Source organism: Psammomys obesus, unplaced genomic scaffold (assembly GCF_907164565.1).
Source record: "Psammomys obesus unplaced genomic scaffold, mPsaObe1.curated_primary_1811, whole genome shotgun sequence".
Lineage (NCBI taxonomy): Eukaryota > Metazoa > Chordata > Mammalia > Rodentia > Muridae > Psammomys > Psammomys obesus.
The window spans coordinates 2005390-2021408 of NW_026596158.1; the positions used below are offsets into that span (position 1 = coordinate 2005390).

Consider the following 16019-nt stretch of genomic DNA (forward strand, 5'->3'; position numbering starts at 1 on the left):
TGTGTCTCAGCAGTGAAACCCTTGCCTAGCACGCAGGAGGCCCTAGGCCCAGTCGTTAGGATTGAAAATCAAAAACAAACAAAACCATGAAAATAATCAGCCATTCTCACTGAGGCTTTCTCATCTGAATCATGAAAACAGGAGATGGTGGGAGGGGTTGTCTCTTGGTTCTCACGGCTACATAACTAGAGAAATCCTTTTATTCCACGAGGGGACATTAGGGCTTAATTTTCTTCTGGAACCTTAGTTAAGAAAGCCTGGGAAGGTCTCGCTTTGGCAGCAGGTACAATGAAATTGGGACCATACAGAGAAGAGTAGCACAGCCCCTGGCCAAGTATGATGTGCGAACTCATGAAGCATTCCCTAATTTTTTTCTAAAAAAAAGAAAAGCCCAAAAGGACTCTATTGTGTCCCGACGCAAAGGGAGGGATGGTTCCCAAATAATGCCAAGCGGTAAGACGAATAAATATCAGTTAGGCACAAACAAACAGAGCCAGTGTTCACCAATCCCTCTGCGCTGATCCAGTGAGAAAGTGCCGCTCGCAACTCTCAGCTCCTGCCGTTCTTCTCCCTCAGGATCATGAGACAATGATCATCCTGAGCGACTGGCCCCAGACGCTGTACCACGAGTATTATTATCCAGAGAACAAGTTGTCTGTGTACTTCTACTGTCTAGACGCCAACTATTTCATCGCCTTCAACTGGATGGAGCCGTTTGAGAAACAACGCCAGGTGAGGCTGATTCACCCTTGCTTCTTCTTTCATAATGCGGTTCACGTGTCCCATGTCGAAAATGTCCTTGTTTCGGAATCGGAGGGACAATGGAATAAACCCGTGTTATCTGTCTGCTCTTTCCTCCATGGAGACAGGGCCTTCCTACGTTTCTCAGGCCGGCTTCGGACTCACTGTGTGGTCCACCGCAGCATTCCTGGCTGCTGGGGTTACAGGCATGTGCCGCCACATCTGGAAAATGCATTCATTTTAAGACCTGACTCCGTGTTCCTGTTAGTGACCTGGGTTAGTGACCCTTTTACGCTGATAACCGTCAGGCCCGAAGAATACAGTAAAGTAGACTGAAGGCCAAGAAAAGGCTTTGAATCTGGGGCTTCTGTGGTAAATCCGGCAGCTGGCATGAGGAAACCTCAAAGATGAGGCCTTCCCGTTGTCCACAGGAGCAGGCAGCGGACTTCTCCTTCCAGCATTCCCCCGGGGGCTCCTCTGCCCTGCTGACCCGGCTCTGTTTTCCACCCTTTTCTAGGCAATACTGTGGATACAGGAAAAAGATGAAGAAAAGAGGAGGATGGTGAAGAAGATGAAGTTCCTCATGACGAATGAAGTGCCGCCCATCATAGCAATGGCGCACGCCGGCTCCTATGGTCTGTTAATTGTGTACTGTGAGGACATGCGCCTCAGGCTCTTTGGGGACCACAGCCAGGCGTTCGTGGCTCTGGGCACAGTGCCCTGTCACTTTTCCATCACCTGCCTCTGCTTTGACTCGGGGACTGGGGTGCTCTTTTCCGGTACTAGGGGAGCTGTGGTTGCCTGGTTCATCAGAGCAAATGGCCAGGGCCTCCAGGTGGCTGAAAAAGTGTCTCTGAGTGATCCTGAGTCCATACAGGACTTGTCTCTGGACACGTCCCTGGGCTTTCTGATGGCTGTGTGTGAGAGTGTGGTGAGGCTCTTCACCCACGAGGGCCAAGGCCACCTGAAGGAGGTCAAGACCTTCGCTGCCCACAGCAACGGCTTCTCCCTGGCCTGCTGCTGTGCCTGTGAGCCGCAGAACACCTTCTACGCGGGAAACAAGAAAGGCGAGGTCCTCGCTTGGCGTTTGGACGACAGTGACTTTCTCCACAGCTTCAAGGCCCACTCCTCGCCCGTGATCTGCGTCTACAGCCGGGCCGAGACCTACACCTTGTTCACAGCGGGCGGCGAGGGCACGGTGAAGGAGTGGAACCTCGCCTCCGGCAGCCTGCTGAGGCAGGTGAACATCGGCACCAACCTGCAGCACGTGCAGTTCTTGGACAGCAGCAGCTTCTACTGCCAGACGGCCTTCACCTTCTCCCTGTACCACCTGCCCTACTTCTACAGGGTCTTCAACGTGTGCGGCTCCGCCCCCCAGAAGGTGCAGCGGGTCCTCTGCGGCCACAACTGGGCTCGCATCCTGTGCGCCACGGAGGACGGCTTGCTGCGGTTCTTGTCTCCGGTGACAGGGGACCTCTTGATTGTCACCTGGCCTCTCCTTGCCATGGACAAAGCCGTGGCTTGGGCCTACCACGTGGAGAGGGAGGAGCTGTTCGTGTCTGTGGGCAGCTCGGAGCTGCTGGTGTTCGACGCCTCCCAGTCCCCGTGCGCGGCCAAGTATCTCCTGTGTACTTCGGAAGACTACAGAGACAAAGTCAGGTGCCTGGTCTACACCAGCTTCTCCCTGGGCGAGACGGAGAAGGCCCTGATGCTGTGTGGGCACGACAGCGGCACCGTGAGAATCCTGTCTCAGTACAGCTCCAGGCGGGCAGAGAAGGTGATTCACTCGGGCCCGGTGCTGCTCTTGTGCGCCCCGGAGGGCTTTGAGGAGGGTCCGGTGGTGTGCTCCTACGGCAAGGACGACTACCTGAACCTCCTGAAGGTGGTGCCGCTAGAGAAGGACCTGACCCTGGAGCCCATGAGTAAAATCTTCTGCGTTCATTCCCTCAGACACGTGGTGCTCCTGCCGGGCTCCGTGGGAGCCATCACCGAGCACTCCTGCTGGTGTCTCTGGCGCTATCAAGATGTTGAGGAGTCGGACCCAAACCAGGATTTCACGCTGAAGGAGACGAACTGCCTTCACGACTGCGCTGTCACCTCCTTCGATGTCTGCCTCAACCTGAGACTCTTCGTCACGGGGGCCGTGGATGGGTCGGTCCGGGTCTGGGATTTCCGAGGGAGACTTCTAACTCAGTTTGACTCTAAACTCCGTTTTGGCTCCCCCTGCTTCGCCAATAGCCGGGGGGACCTGCTTTTGACTTTCAACGAGAGCATCTACATAGTGTCCTGCCTCAAGTTGCTCCACCCCTCCCGGCTGAAGCGCCTCAGTGTGCTAAACATCGGAGACGAGCTGCAAGAAACCCCCAAGCCCTTCCTTCCGAGCTTCTTCTATTTGTTTGAAGTGATATTTGTACCCAAATTTATGTACCTGGATCAAAGCGTTCGGGAGCTCCAGGGGCTGGAGACCCTGATCAACAAACGGGCCATCGCTTTTGATGACACTGTGCCCCATGTTGTAGAGCTGGGGAAGCACATCATAACTCACCAGAGATCTGGCCACTACTACCTGGGGGAATTGTATGCTGACTTCTACACCCCTAGCGCCAAGCCCAAGTATCACCACGCCACCCCCGCTCAGCTGCGCGTGCCTGGCTGGGACGGGCTGAACGTGTACCGCATGTTCCGGACCTACTTTGGCAAAGGGCAGAAATGGCCCTTTGCTCCTGATTGCTATATCCCTAACTCGGCGATCCGAACCCGCCTTTGGCCTGATGGCACACCAGTTTTCCTGCGCTATGACCTCTACCCGGAGCAGGGAGACATGGAGGATGTCGGACAGCTGAGATCTCGGACGCCGTCATCTGAGAGTGTAGAAGAAGTGACCGTGAGGAAAAGCAAACGGAGGGACAAATACCAGGAGCAGAAAAGACAATCCTACGGTATCCTTCAAAAGATAGCAAGCAAGGGCTGGAAAGGAAAAAAGTTTTCTGCAGACGCTGTAGAAAACATAGTAGAGACCGTTCTCAACCTCACAGTTTTCTGTTCCGTAGAGAAATACGAGAACTATTTCAGTGCGCTCGTAGAGATCTTTGCCAATCACGGAATCCCTTCGAAGCTGCGTATTGAGACAGCCTGTCGCCTGCTCAAGGATATAACCCATTACAACCCTGAGATCCGGGAGCTGGCCTGGGACGTGCTGGAGAAGCTGGGCTTCCTGAGCAACGCGTTTATTCTTCCGCTGACCATGGGGCTGATGGACAGCGAGAAGGCCGTGCGGACCAAGGTCTTATACCTCATGTCCAGATACGCTGGCATCCAGAGCAAGGCCATGCTGATGCACAAGCTGAGGCGGCTGGACACCATCCAAGAAATGCAGTAAGTTGGGCGCAGAGCTCTCGCTCTGACTGGTCCGGGGCCCTGCCTTTCTCACGGCTCCTTTCGGTTTCCCTCCTCCCCTGCTGCGCCACGGTTCTCCTGTTGGACCTGTTTCTTAACGCTGCCTGTTCCCCCCCACCCCACCCCCCACAGTCCCCTTGCTTCTTTAAGATTCTTTGAGACAGTGGCGATGCACACCTGTAATCCCAGCACTCGGGAAGATGAAGTGGGAAAGTCATGAGTTCTAGGACATGTCTCAGAAAAAAAAAAAAAAAATTTCAGGATTTAAGTTCACGTACCGTCCAGTTAAAGAAGCGTCTCACAGCGTGAGACTATTCTGTCTTGTTATTCTTTCTTTAATCTTTATTTTTTGTTTACTTTATTTTATGTTCATTGGTGTTTTGCCTGTATGCAGATCTGTGTGAGAGTATTGGGTCCCTTGGAACTGGAGGTACAGACAGCCATGAGCCACCATTTGGGTGCCGGGAATTGAACCCAGGTCCTCTGGAAGAGCAGCCAATGCTCTTAACTGCTGAACCATCTCTCCATCTCTAATCTTTATTATTTTTATTTGCTTATTTTTTTAACTTTAAAGAAAATTTTATTATACAAATGTTGTCACACAATTGGAGACTTCTCTACTTTGTACACAGTTATTCTTCCTGCCCACAGGAATGCCGCTGTGGCCTCCTCTCGTGATGACAAAGGCACTGACGCCCTGACTGTAACAGATAGCAGGCATGCCTCAGTGATTTAAGTTGAAAGCAGGACCCTGGTATATGGCGCTTGCGCCTAGGATCAGGAATGTGCGCAAATGTCTCTATTCAAAAACCACAAAATCAATTCTCTGCAGGAATGGACAGCGGCAGCAGTAACCCTTTATCTAGTATAGACTGAAAGCAGTGAGTGATGGCAGTAGCGGCCAGCCAGCCTTTTCTTCCATCATTTCCTTCAAATGACTTCTCTGAAGTTGTTGGTGAGGAAGGCTGAATGCCGCAGTTCCCGGACAAGGAGTTAGAACAAGGCGCTTTACCCATTCCAGAGCCCTCCTCTTCTTTGGGAATATCTGTTCTGACAGCTCTTGTCATCCGCCAGCGCCCAGTAAAACAGTTCTTACAAACTTCACGGGACCACTGAGTCCTCCTTTCAACCATTTCACAAAATCACCAAGTATGGCATCATCTCTAACTTCTTCATAACCAGTTCATTAGGTTTGCAAGGCAAGTGTTTTACCTGACGAGCCACCCGGTCTTTTACTTGTTTTTAAACATTCTTGTATTTATTTATGTATGAGTATGTCTGTGTGTTTGTATGTCATATGTGCAGGGCTTGAGGACACAGGCAGAGGGTGTCAAATACCATGGAACTGAAGTTAGCAGCCAGTTGGACACTGGGGATGAAACTCTGGTCCCCTGGAAGAGCAGCAAGCGCTCTGAACTGCTGCGCCATCTCTCCAGCCCACTTTTTGAAAACCCAGTCTCACAGTCTACAGAGATGGCTCAGCAGTTAAGAGCACACGCTTCTCTCGCAGAGGACCCCCTGGTGGCTTACAGCTCCCTATAGCTCCGTCCCAGGGGCTCCAGCACTCTGATCTCCTCAGACGCTTGTACTCATGCGCACATACCTATACACAGATACACACACACACACACACACACACACTTAAAAATTCTTTTAAAAAACAAAGAGTCTGGGGAGATGGCTCAGCAGTTAAGAACTCTGCTGCTCCTCCAAAGGTCCTGAGTTCAATTCCCAGCACCCACATGGTGGCTCACAACCATCTATAAACGTAGCCCCGTGGATCCGATGCTGTCTTCTGGTGTGCAGATATACGTTTAGACAAAACGCCCATATACATAAATAAATACATCTTTTAAAAAAAATAGTAATAAATGTAAAAACAAGACAGGGTCTCGCTGTGTAGTCCGAGCTGTCGCCATGCTCACGATGATCTCCCTGTCCCCAGTGCCTGAATGCTGCCGTTACACGAACAAGCTACCTCCTTCAGCCTTCCCTTCTCCCCTGTGGTTCCGGGGATGGAACCCAGGACCAAACACATGCTGAGCAACTGCCCTCCCTCCGTCCCATCACCCCAGTCCTTCTCCTCTTCTTTTTAAACAGTAGCTTCTCTCCCACGGAAGTAGACAGGTAAAACACTGCCTTAACTACCAGATCAGACAGACAAGCCAGGGACCACCAGCTCCTTTCACAGACCAAGGGTAGACACACTGTCCCCAGTTTGCTGGGGATAGAGCCCAGGGCCTCAGACACAGCCAGCAAGTACATGACCTGAGGCCAGGTGAGGCAGCCTTGCTGGGGGGGGGGGGGAGTGATGCGGAAGCAGGCGCTAGAGTCCATGTTAGAAAGAGCCCCCCTTCTACTCGCCAGGTGCCCACATGAATACCAACACGCCCGCTGGCTACCTGTGTGCAGGGGGGGGTCTAGGTCCGGTCACGCAAGCTGCTTAGTTGATGTCTCAGTCTCCGAGAGGCCCCATGGGAGCAATCTGTCATCTTTGAATAGTCTGACTTCATAATGCTCCACAGTGCCCAACAGCATCATCTGCACGCGTTGTCTCGGCAGGTTGGCGCTGACCCGCCCGACCCAACAGAACAACCAACTGGCACATTTAATGATCCGCCTGTGTCGGTAGCTCAGTTCCACAGCTCTGATTTCGAACGCGCCATGGTTTACCATTGTAGCTAATCGAAGAGGATTAAGGAAAGAAAAATGGCCAAGAGTATTTTATTATAATCTGTGTCTGGCATATCCTCACCAATATCTCCTTCCTTCCTTCCTTTCTTCCCTCCTTCCTTCCTTCCTTTCTTTCTTTCTTCTTCTCCTCCTCTTTCTCTTTTTGAGACAGGGTCTCTATGTAGCTCTAGCTGTCCTGGAACTCACTATGTAAACCAGCTTGGCCTTGAACTCGCAGAGATCTGTCTGCCTCTGCCTCTCCAGTGCTGGAATTAAAGGTGTGGGCCACCATGCCTGGCTATTTTTTTTCTTTAAAAACTTTTTCTAGGAGGTGGAGAGATGGCTCAGCAATTCAGAGCACTGGCTGCTCTTCCAGAGGACTTGGCTTCAGTTCCCAGCAGCCACATGGCAGCTCAGCACTGTCTGTAACTCCAGTTCCGGGGGATGTGACACCCTCACACTGACGTGCAGGCAGGCAGAACTCCTTCAGTACAGTTCCCTGTGGTGTGGTGACCCTCAGCCATACAGTTGTCACTTTGCTACTTCATAGCTGTAGCTTTGCTACTGTTGCAGTACAGGTTGAGAACCAGGCCTTAGAGGAAGCAGAGGGCTGTTGAGGAAGACTGGACATAGATGAAAACCAAGGAGTATCAGAAACACTTTTTTTTTTTTTCCAGGATGAGTATCCTAGAAGCGTTGCTCCTGCCCTGCACCATCACCAACAGGGCAAAGGTCAATACTCCTGAGTATTGCAGAGGAAAGGGCTGTTTTGTATAGCCTAGACAATGGCTGATGGTAGCCGCACTTCTGGTTTTGACTGGTTGGATTTAAGTTAATTATAAACAGTAAAAGAATAAATCACAAATAGCAGACAGAGTCAGCAGGCATACATTAAAGCTCCATTAAATTGGGGGCTACGGGCCGCCAGTGGAAACCACTGAGGTAGCCCAACTGAGAAAAATAAATACAAGGTAACGTGAAATTGGGAGCTTGGAAGAGCCAGCAGGAATCCACTGGGGAAACCCTGCTACGGCAGCCAGCCGGAGCTCTGCACTGCTAGTCCCAGGCGACGCAGAGCCCCCTCGGGTATGGCTTCCAAGTAAACGAGCAAATAGCAGCAGATAGATAATGTCACTCAGCTGGAGGCTTGCGCCACCAAGCAGAAACAGATTGGGGAAGCCTTGAAACAGTTATGCTGGAGTCCTGAACAGGACTTGGTCACAGCCCAGAGCCTCTTCTCCAGGGCTGAGCTTCAGCTCCCTCTCCTAACACGAGTATTTTATATGATGCAGTAAATACTAGCCTTGGTTGGAAATGGTTCACCTTCAAGCTGTTCTCAAGGGTTCCAGACTTTGAATAACCTTGCCTGCTTGTTTCTTCGCTCTGTCATAGAGCTGGTGGGGGCAGCAAGCTCACTCAGGATGCAGGGTTCTGGAGGACAGTCAGCGTATACTCTCAGGGGCCATTCTGGCCTCCAGAACCAACTTTTGAGTGAATTTAAAAAGCACATGACAATTCACCAATAAAATACACATTACAAGGTCTAACGAAGTTTCCTGCCTAAAAAGGCAAACGATGCTCTTAATGGCCAACTTCTTCCTGCTCTGGCTTTCATTTAGGTTTAGGTTTAGTTGCTTGGTGGGGTTTGTTTTGGTTTTCTGAGACAGCATCTCTCACCACAAGGCCTCAGCTGGCCTAGAACTCATCACGCAGCCCGGGCTAGCCTTGAACTTGTGATTTTACGGCCTCAGCTATCCAAGCGATGGGATTACAAGGGTAAGCCACCATGTCTAGTTCTGATCTGGGCTTTTAGAAAAGGGCTGCTCAGAAATCTGGAGCGTGTGTGTGTGTGTGTGTGTGTGTGGTGGTGGTGGTGGTGGTGGTTGGTTGGTTTGGTTTGGTTTTTTTTTTTTTTTTTTTTTGAGACAGGGTTTCTCTGTGTAGCCTTGGCTATTCTGGACTCACTTTGTAGACCACACTGGCCTCGAACTCACATAGATCCACCTGTGTCTACCTCTCGAATGCTGTGCCTGGCTGGTGGACATATCTTATGCACAGAGAGCATGGGCAGAACCCTGCCTCTCTGTCCTTTTTCAATTTCAGTTTTATCTTTTTAGATTTGTTTTGTTTTATGTGTGTGAGTATTTTGCTTGCGTGTGTGACAGACCCCTGTGGAGTGAGGAAAGAGGCTGGATGGACTGAGGTTGTAGGCGGTTGTGAAGACTACACAGCTGGGGACCACCCAGGTTCCCTGCACAAAGGCAGTGAGTGTCTTGGAATGTCAATCCATCTCCCCAGCATTCCCTGTCACTCTCCCTTAAAGGAAACAGCTCACATGGCAAGCTTCAGGCAAGGAACCAGATACCAGACAGGACGGGCTAGATGAGGAGTTTTGCCATTCAGTGGTAATCAGAGCAGAAACTCTGAGTACAAGAAAAGGGTCTTTAAACACCTGGAAATGCCACGTAAAAACTTGAATATAGAAATGTTTTCCTGGACTTTTTTTTTCTCAACTTCTGAGCTAGAAAAGAAATGGGGGTTGTGCGTGGCATCAGATGCATTCCGGAGGCAGCGAGACTGAGGGACATCACAAGGGCTCTTGCTCTCTCCTTTCTGTAATAACTGTTCAAGGCTTTAAGACAAGGCCCGGGAGCTCCCGGTGCACCCTCTGGCCCATTGCTCAAGCCTCTTCTCCTTGGAGCTGTGGTACATGGCTTGGTTGCCAGTATTAACTCCCAGAACAGAAGCTGTGAGCATGCAGGGTGACTCCTTTGGGACGCGCTGATTTCAGAGGCGTGGTGGCGAGTGGTGTGGTCTTACCCTGGGGCTGCACTGTCCTAGGAGGGCCTACCTCCTCCTGTTTTCCACGTCCCTCTAATTTCCAAAGAAAAAAAATAAATAATAAATAAATAAATAAATAAATAATAAATAAATAAATAAATAAATAAATAAATAAATAAGTAAATAAGTAAAAAAAAAAGATAGATAGATAATAGAAATGCGGGCCTGTGAGACGGCTTAGGGCATAGAGGTGGTTAAGGAACTGCATTTTGTACACAGGAACCAACATGGTGGGAGTTGAGAACTCATGCTCTAAAGTTGACCTTTGACCTTCACATATGCACCATGGCACACACAGGCACATATACAGAAAAGAAAAAAAGGATGTAACAAATAATTTTTTAAAAATCCCTAAAGATACTTGACAATTCCAAAATACAAAACCACATGCTTTCAAGGTAGTGTGTTTTCAGAGAAAAATCTGGATTTGGATGAACTGATAGACACAGACCGCCATGGAAGCCCTTCTCTTTGAGGAAGCCCACGCTTCCTGGAGACACGTGGCCCACAGAGAGCTGGAAAAGGCACAGGAACCAGGGCACTCTCGACCTTAGGAGTTCTTGCTAAGACCTACTCGGACGAGCAGATTAGGGCATGAACTCCTGCAGACAAGCGACACGAAGCCTCCCAGGTACTCCTCAATCACCGTTATGTGTCAGCCAGGCAGTCTTACTAGCGTAAAGGTTCATTTATGTGTGTGAGTGGCTTTTTTATGACTGTGTGTGTGTGTGCCTCGTGTGTGCTTCGTTGTGTCTCATTCCCTGGGACTGGACTTCCATGGTGGTTGTGAGCTGGTGGGTGCTGGAAACTGAACCTGGATCCTCTGGGAAAGCAGCCAGTGGAAAGCAGGTGCTGAGCCATCTCTCCAGCTCATGCTTGTAACCTTTTCCCCAGAGGCCCCAGGTCTGCTCTGTGGGGTGTTTAGGGCTGAGCGTGACAGACATTACTGTGCACCTCCTTTAAAGGAGGTCTTCACGGTGGTCTTCCACAGGGTTCCTTTATCCGTCTGAGCCATCTGTGGAGCGCAGCCCAAGCATTGGGTTAGACTTGAGTTCCTGAGGTGAGTTGTATTACATTCCCACTGCCAGGAATCATGACGGAGCAGTTCTAGCCATTAACCCTGAACCCCTAAACCATGCCTGTGATCCCAGAACCTGGGAGGCATTGGCAGGAGAGTCTGCCATCTCAAAAGAATGCCCACCCCAAAAGCCTACAACCAACCACAGAAATGCAGCGTCAACAATCAGTCATAAAGTACTGGAACTCTCTTAGCCAGGTATGGTAGCACACACTTGAAATCCCAGAAGTAGGAGTTTCAGTAGAAGGATCACATTTGAGGCCGGCCAGGGCTACTGCTAGTCCAGTCTGTAAGACCTTCTCAAAAACAAAATGAACAAAATGAACCACCACCAACCTTTCTTTCCCTTTGCTCTGTCTCCTCCTCCTCCTCTTCCTCCTCCTCTTCTTCTTCTTCGTCTTCGTCTTCTTCTTCATCTCCTCCTCCTCCTTCTTCTCCTTCCTTCTCCTCCTCCTCCTCCTTCTTCTTTTAATGATTTATCTTTATGGTATGTATATTGGTGTTCCTCCTGCGTGTGTGTGTGTGTGTGTGTGTGTGTGTGTGTGTGTGTGTAATGGTGTCAGATCCCCTGGAACTGAAGTCACAGACAGCTGTGAACTTCCATGTAGGTGCTGAGACTTGAACCCAGGTACTTTGAAAGAGCAGCTAGTGCTCTCAACCACTGGGCCAACTTTCCACCCCCTGCTCTGTTTCTTCATTGCCAAAAGGGACAGCTTCGCCTGAGTGGCTTTGAAGACTTATAAAGATCCTTTTTCAGATTTGTTTTTTTTTTTGGGGGGGGGGTATTTTTTCCTTATCATTTACTCCTTTCTTCCTTTGCTGTGTTCTGCTTCAGCCCACTCTGCCTTAAATGGTGTTATTGCTGCTTTCATGTGCTTTGTACATTTTTCCTTCCCCTTATTTCCTCTTCTCTCTATTCCCTTTCATTTCCTGTTCTCTTCTCTCTTGTTCCTTTTCTCTTAAAAATGTTTTTTTTTTTTTTTTAAGATTTGCTTTTTGTTTATGTGTGCGAGTGTCTTGCCTGCATATATGTTTATGCGCCGTGTGTGGACAGTGCCTCCAGAGACCAGAAAAGGGCATCAGATCCCCTGGAGCTGGAGTTACAGAGAGTTGTGAGCCACCATGTGGGTGCTGGGAACCAAGCTCAGGTCTTCTGGAAGAGCAGCCAGTGCTCATAACACGAAAGCATTGAGCCTCCCCCCCCCCCCCCCCCTTACTTTCTTTTTTTCAAGACAGGATCTCACTGTGTAGCCCTGGCTGTCCTGGAACTCACAGAGATCCACCTGCCTCTGCCTTCTGAGTGCTGGGATTCAGCACTCAGAATCCAGTGCGCCAGCCCCACCCTTATTTCTAATTTTTTGTCTTATTGCTCGCTCCGTATTGTCTTCCTCCCTTCATTGCTTTTGTAGGTCAGATGTGTTTGGGGACTTTTTTCTGGACCAACTCCTAAGGATTCACGCTAGTGACATGGACGCCCTGATTGAACATATAAAGGAGCGGCTGAAGGAAGACCTGACCTTGTCAAACAAAGATGTCTCACTTAGCTTTTCTTTTGAGTCACTGACCTATGAGGATATTGAAAGGATTGCCGAGCCTTTGGCGGAATCTGTGCCTTTGGCAGAATCTCAAAAGACTGACGGACTGAAGAGAAAAAGGAAACGCCTTCAAGACAAGGCCAAAAAGATTGGTATTTATGGGGGTGATTTGAGGGACATATTCGGGGCCAGTCTTACTAAGGCAGGGCCAATAAATAAAGCAGAGGTACATGAAAAGTGGGAACAATGAAGGGGGAGGGTTTGACTCATAGGTCTACCCAGCGACAAGTGCCAAGGCCTTACTTCTTTAGGATATTGAAGTATGGATAAAAGCAGGAGCATTTGTAAATTCTAAGGCCCCAGCCCCCTTTGCTTTTAGAGCTCTAATCACAGATCACTAAATTAGCTATCACAGAAAGTCTCACAATCTCTACATTTTCTTACTATTTTTTCCCAATGTCCCGCAGTTAGAAAGACCCTGAAGGTGTCCAAGAGAACCAAATTTGTCGAAGAGATAAGGCCGTTTTCAGCGACTGCAGGTGAACCAAGAAGGTTTAGGAAACTCATGCAAGCTTACACCCAGTATGCTGCCCTACTACCAGAGCTGCATTTCAGCTCTGACAAAACCCATAAAGGAACCCAGGAAGTCAAACAGGCCTGGGCCATCCAGAGAGCCACAAAGAAGGACGTGATCCTTAAGCAGAAAAGATGGATTAACTTTAAAAACCTATGGAAACAAGCACCACGGCCGAAGCCAAAAGCAGCCGAGGAAGAAATCCACAAGAAAGCCCCGCTGCCTGAACAGCTAGAAAAAGACACAACAGAGAAAGCCAAAGAAGGTGACCTTCCCACTTCAGAAATATCAATTTCTCCACCAGGAATGAAAAGGGACCTGGGCGAGGAAGTGGAGGAATTGGCTGAGAGGGCACTCACTGGCAAACTCAGCTGGACTCTCTTCCAAGAGGGAGGGGTCTCGCCAGCAGCAGGAGGGGTCTCGCCAGCAGCGCTATCAGAAAGAGCTCTTGAGGAGGACATGACAGCTACAGATGATGAGGACATAAGCATGAGGGAGATGATGGATTCTTTAGCAAAAAAGAGGCCTAAGTCGAGAGCAAGGAAGGCAGGCAAACAAAAGGGGGAAATAGTTGAAGACGAAAAGGAGTTGATTGAACTTGAAGAGGAAGAAGGATTGATAAAGCCCAAGAGAAAAAAGAAACTGATAAAACCTGGGAAAACAAAGAAGGAAAAGAAAAAATTAATCACAGATGAAGAGGAACCAACACAACCCGATGAGACAGAGGCCCAAGACAAAGAGACCTCTGCTGCTTCGGGAGAGGAGCAGTTACTTCAAGAAGAAATGAGACTAACTGGAAAAAAGAAGAAAGAACGTAGAAAATCAAAGCAAAAACTGACCATGGGTGAAAAACAGAGAATGCTGTCAGTAGCAAGGCAGAAGAAAAAGACGAAACTGAGAGAGAAAAGGGGGGAATTGTCCCAGGAAGAGAGAAAGCGGATGTGGGTATCAAAGAGAACTAAGGAGAAGGAGGAGGGGGGCTGGAAGCTGAAGACGCTAGGAAAAAAGGAAGGGTCATCTGAGGAAGAAAGCAAGGAAATATTGAAAAGGAAGCTGAGAGAGCAAAGGTTGGCTCAAAGGAGAGCTTGGTCTGCAGAAGAAGAAAAACTTGGTAGATTAGTCGGGAAAGAGGAGGAACATGAGCAGGAAAAGCAGGAGTTGGGGCAAGATTGGAAAAAGGAAGAGGAAGCCAAGGAGAGAAAACGTTTAGTTCAGAAAAGAGAGAAACTGGATCTAGAAGAAAGGAAACAGTTTGAAGAAATGAGGAAACTGATGGTAGAAAGTAGACCTACCCAGGAAAAGAGAAAAGCTCATCTAGAAGAGAGAAGAACTCAGGAAAGGCCACAAATAACTGAGGGAGAGAGGAGGGTATCCTTGGGAAAAGAGAAAATGAAGCTAGTGGAGGGGGAGGGGAAGGAGGAGAAAGAGGAGGAGGAAATGAAGGAGGAGGAGAAAGAGGAAGAGGAAGAGGAAGAGAGAAAGGAAGCTAGGAAACAGAAAGAAGCAGCTGAGGAAGAAAAGAAGCAGAGACTTGAGGAAGAAAGACTAGGAGAAAAACTGCCTCAGAAAGTGGAAGAGCCTGGGAAAATGATACCGCAGCAAAGAAAGGAATTCGTACGAATTTCAAAAATGAAGGCAATTCAGGAGAAACTGGCTGCAGAAAAAAAGGAACATGAAAAGAAAGACTTGCTATTGATTCTAAAAGGCGAGAAAGTAATTAAGAAAGAAAGCAAAGCGGAAACCAAAGAGAGAGAGAAACCAGATGAGAAAGAAAGAGTATGGCGTGAGAAAGAGGAAAGTCAGTTCCAGGAGAAAGGGAAAGGGACTGAACCAAAAAAGCAATTGGTTCAGGAAGAAAAGGAAGCGATGTTAATAAAAGAGGGTCATCAGGTTGGTAAACCCAAGAGTCAGGTTGGTGAACCCAAGAGTCAGGTTGGTGAACCCAAGAGTCTGTTCCAGAAAAAAGAGAAAAGGATACTGACTCCAGAAGATCAGGAAAAGAGGCATAGTGAGAAGGAAGAAATGGATAAAGCTAGGAAAAGAATGAGAGAAAAGAAAAAACCAACCCCAATTGATGAAGAAGCTATGAAAGTGGAAGGTAAAATGTTCCAGGAGGCGAGGAAATTACTCAAGCAGGATGCTGATGCTAAGTTCAGTGAAAAGCTGTTAAGAGAGCAGGCAGTTAAGAAGCAGGCCATGGAAAGCAGCGTTCATCTTGAAGAGATGGACACTGATGCCAAGAAAAAGCTAATTCTAAAAGAAAAGCAACTGTTGAAGATCCTGGCTAAGATGCTCAGAGAGCGTGGTTTATCACCTTCAGAAGTTGCTCTGCCAGGAGAGGGGCCACCCAATATAAGAATCTATGGCCAGAAATTTAAATCATTTAAGAAACTGGAGTTGAAAACGGAGAAAGCAAGGAAGCAGCCTGAGAAAAAGGAGGATAGCAGGCTCTTACAGAAGAACCAGGAGAAGGTCTTCCTGGGACGAGACCTCGTGGAGCTGCTGCTGGACAAGCTCCAGGAGGAGGGACTCTTAACGAAAGAGCAGCTAACGCAGCTTAGCAGGCACCTTGACGAGGGCCCGAAGGAAAAGATCCAGCTAAAGAAGCTGCTAGAGAACGTCAGAGAGCAACTCTTCCAGGAATGGGTTGAGGAGAAAAAGGAGGGAGGCTTAACTTATCCCAAAAGAGCAGGGCTGCCTATGGAAGAGAAGGAAAAGGAGAGCCTAGACAAAAGCAAGGAGGAAGAGGAGGCTGTGCCCAAGAAAAAGAAAAGGGCCCCCCCAAAGAAAAAGGTCAGTTTGAGTGAAGAAGACTTAGAGAACATGATGGAGGAACAAAGAAAAAGAAGGATGATCCTAAAATGGTTAAAGGGAAAGGATTTGGCTAAGAAGAAAAGGAAACCGGATGCACAAGAAAGCCCAGGTGAAGAAGAGGAGGAATATCTCATCCAAGAAGAGTTGGAGAGTCTTGGAAAGGAGGACAAGGCCAGCAAAGAAGAGAAGGGGATTCTCAGTGTTGATGAAGAGAGCCTGAGTAAGGAAAGCTTGAGTGAGGAAAGGCCAATGGAGGAAAGACTAAGAAAGGAAAGGCCAATGGAGGAAAGACCAGGAAAGGAAAGGCCAATGGAGGAAAAACCAAGAAAGGAAAGGCCAGTCGAGGAAAGACCAAGAAAGGAAAGGC

The 16019-nt window shown here is 48.8% G+C and overlaps 1 non-coding gene across 1 annotated transcript; it reads left to right on the top strand.

Annotated features, from left to right (window-relative positions):
- The first annotated feature begins 268 nt into the window (after positions 1–268).
- On the top strand, positions 269–371 carry LOC129667414 (U6 spliceosomal RNA). Its single transcript, XR_008718729.1, has one exon. It is a non-coding gene; the product is annotated as a U6 spliceosomal RNA (small nuclear RNA).
- The last annotated feature ends 15648 nt before the right edge of the window (positions 372–16019 follow it).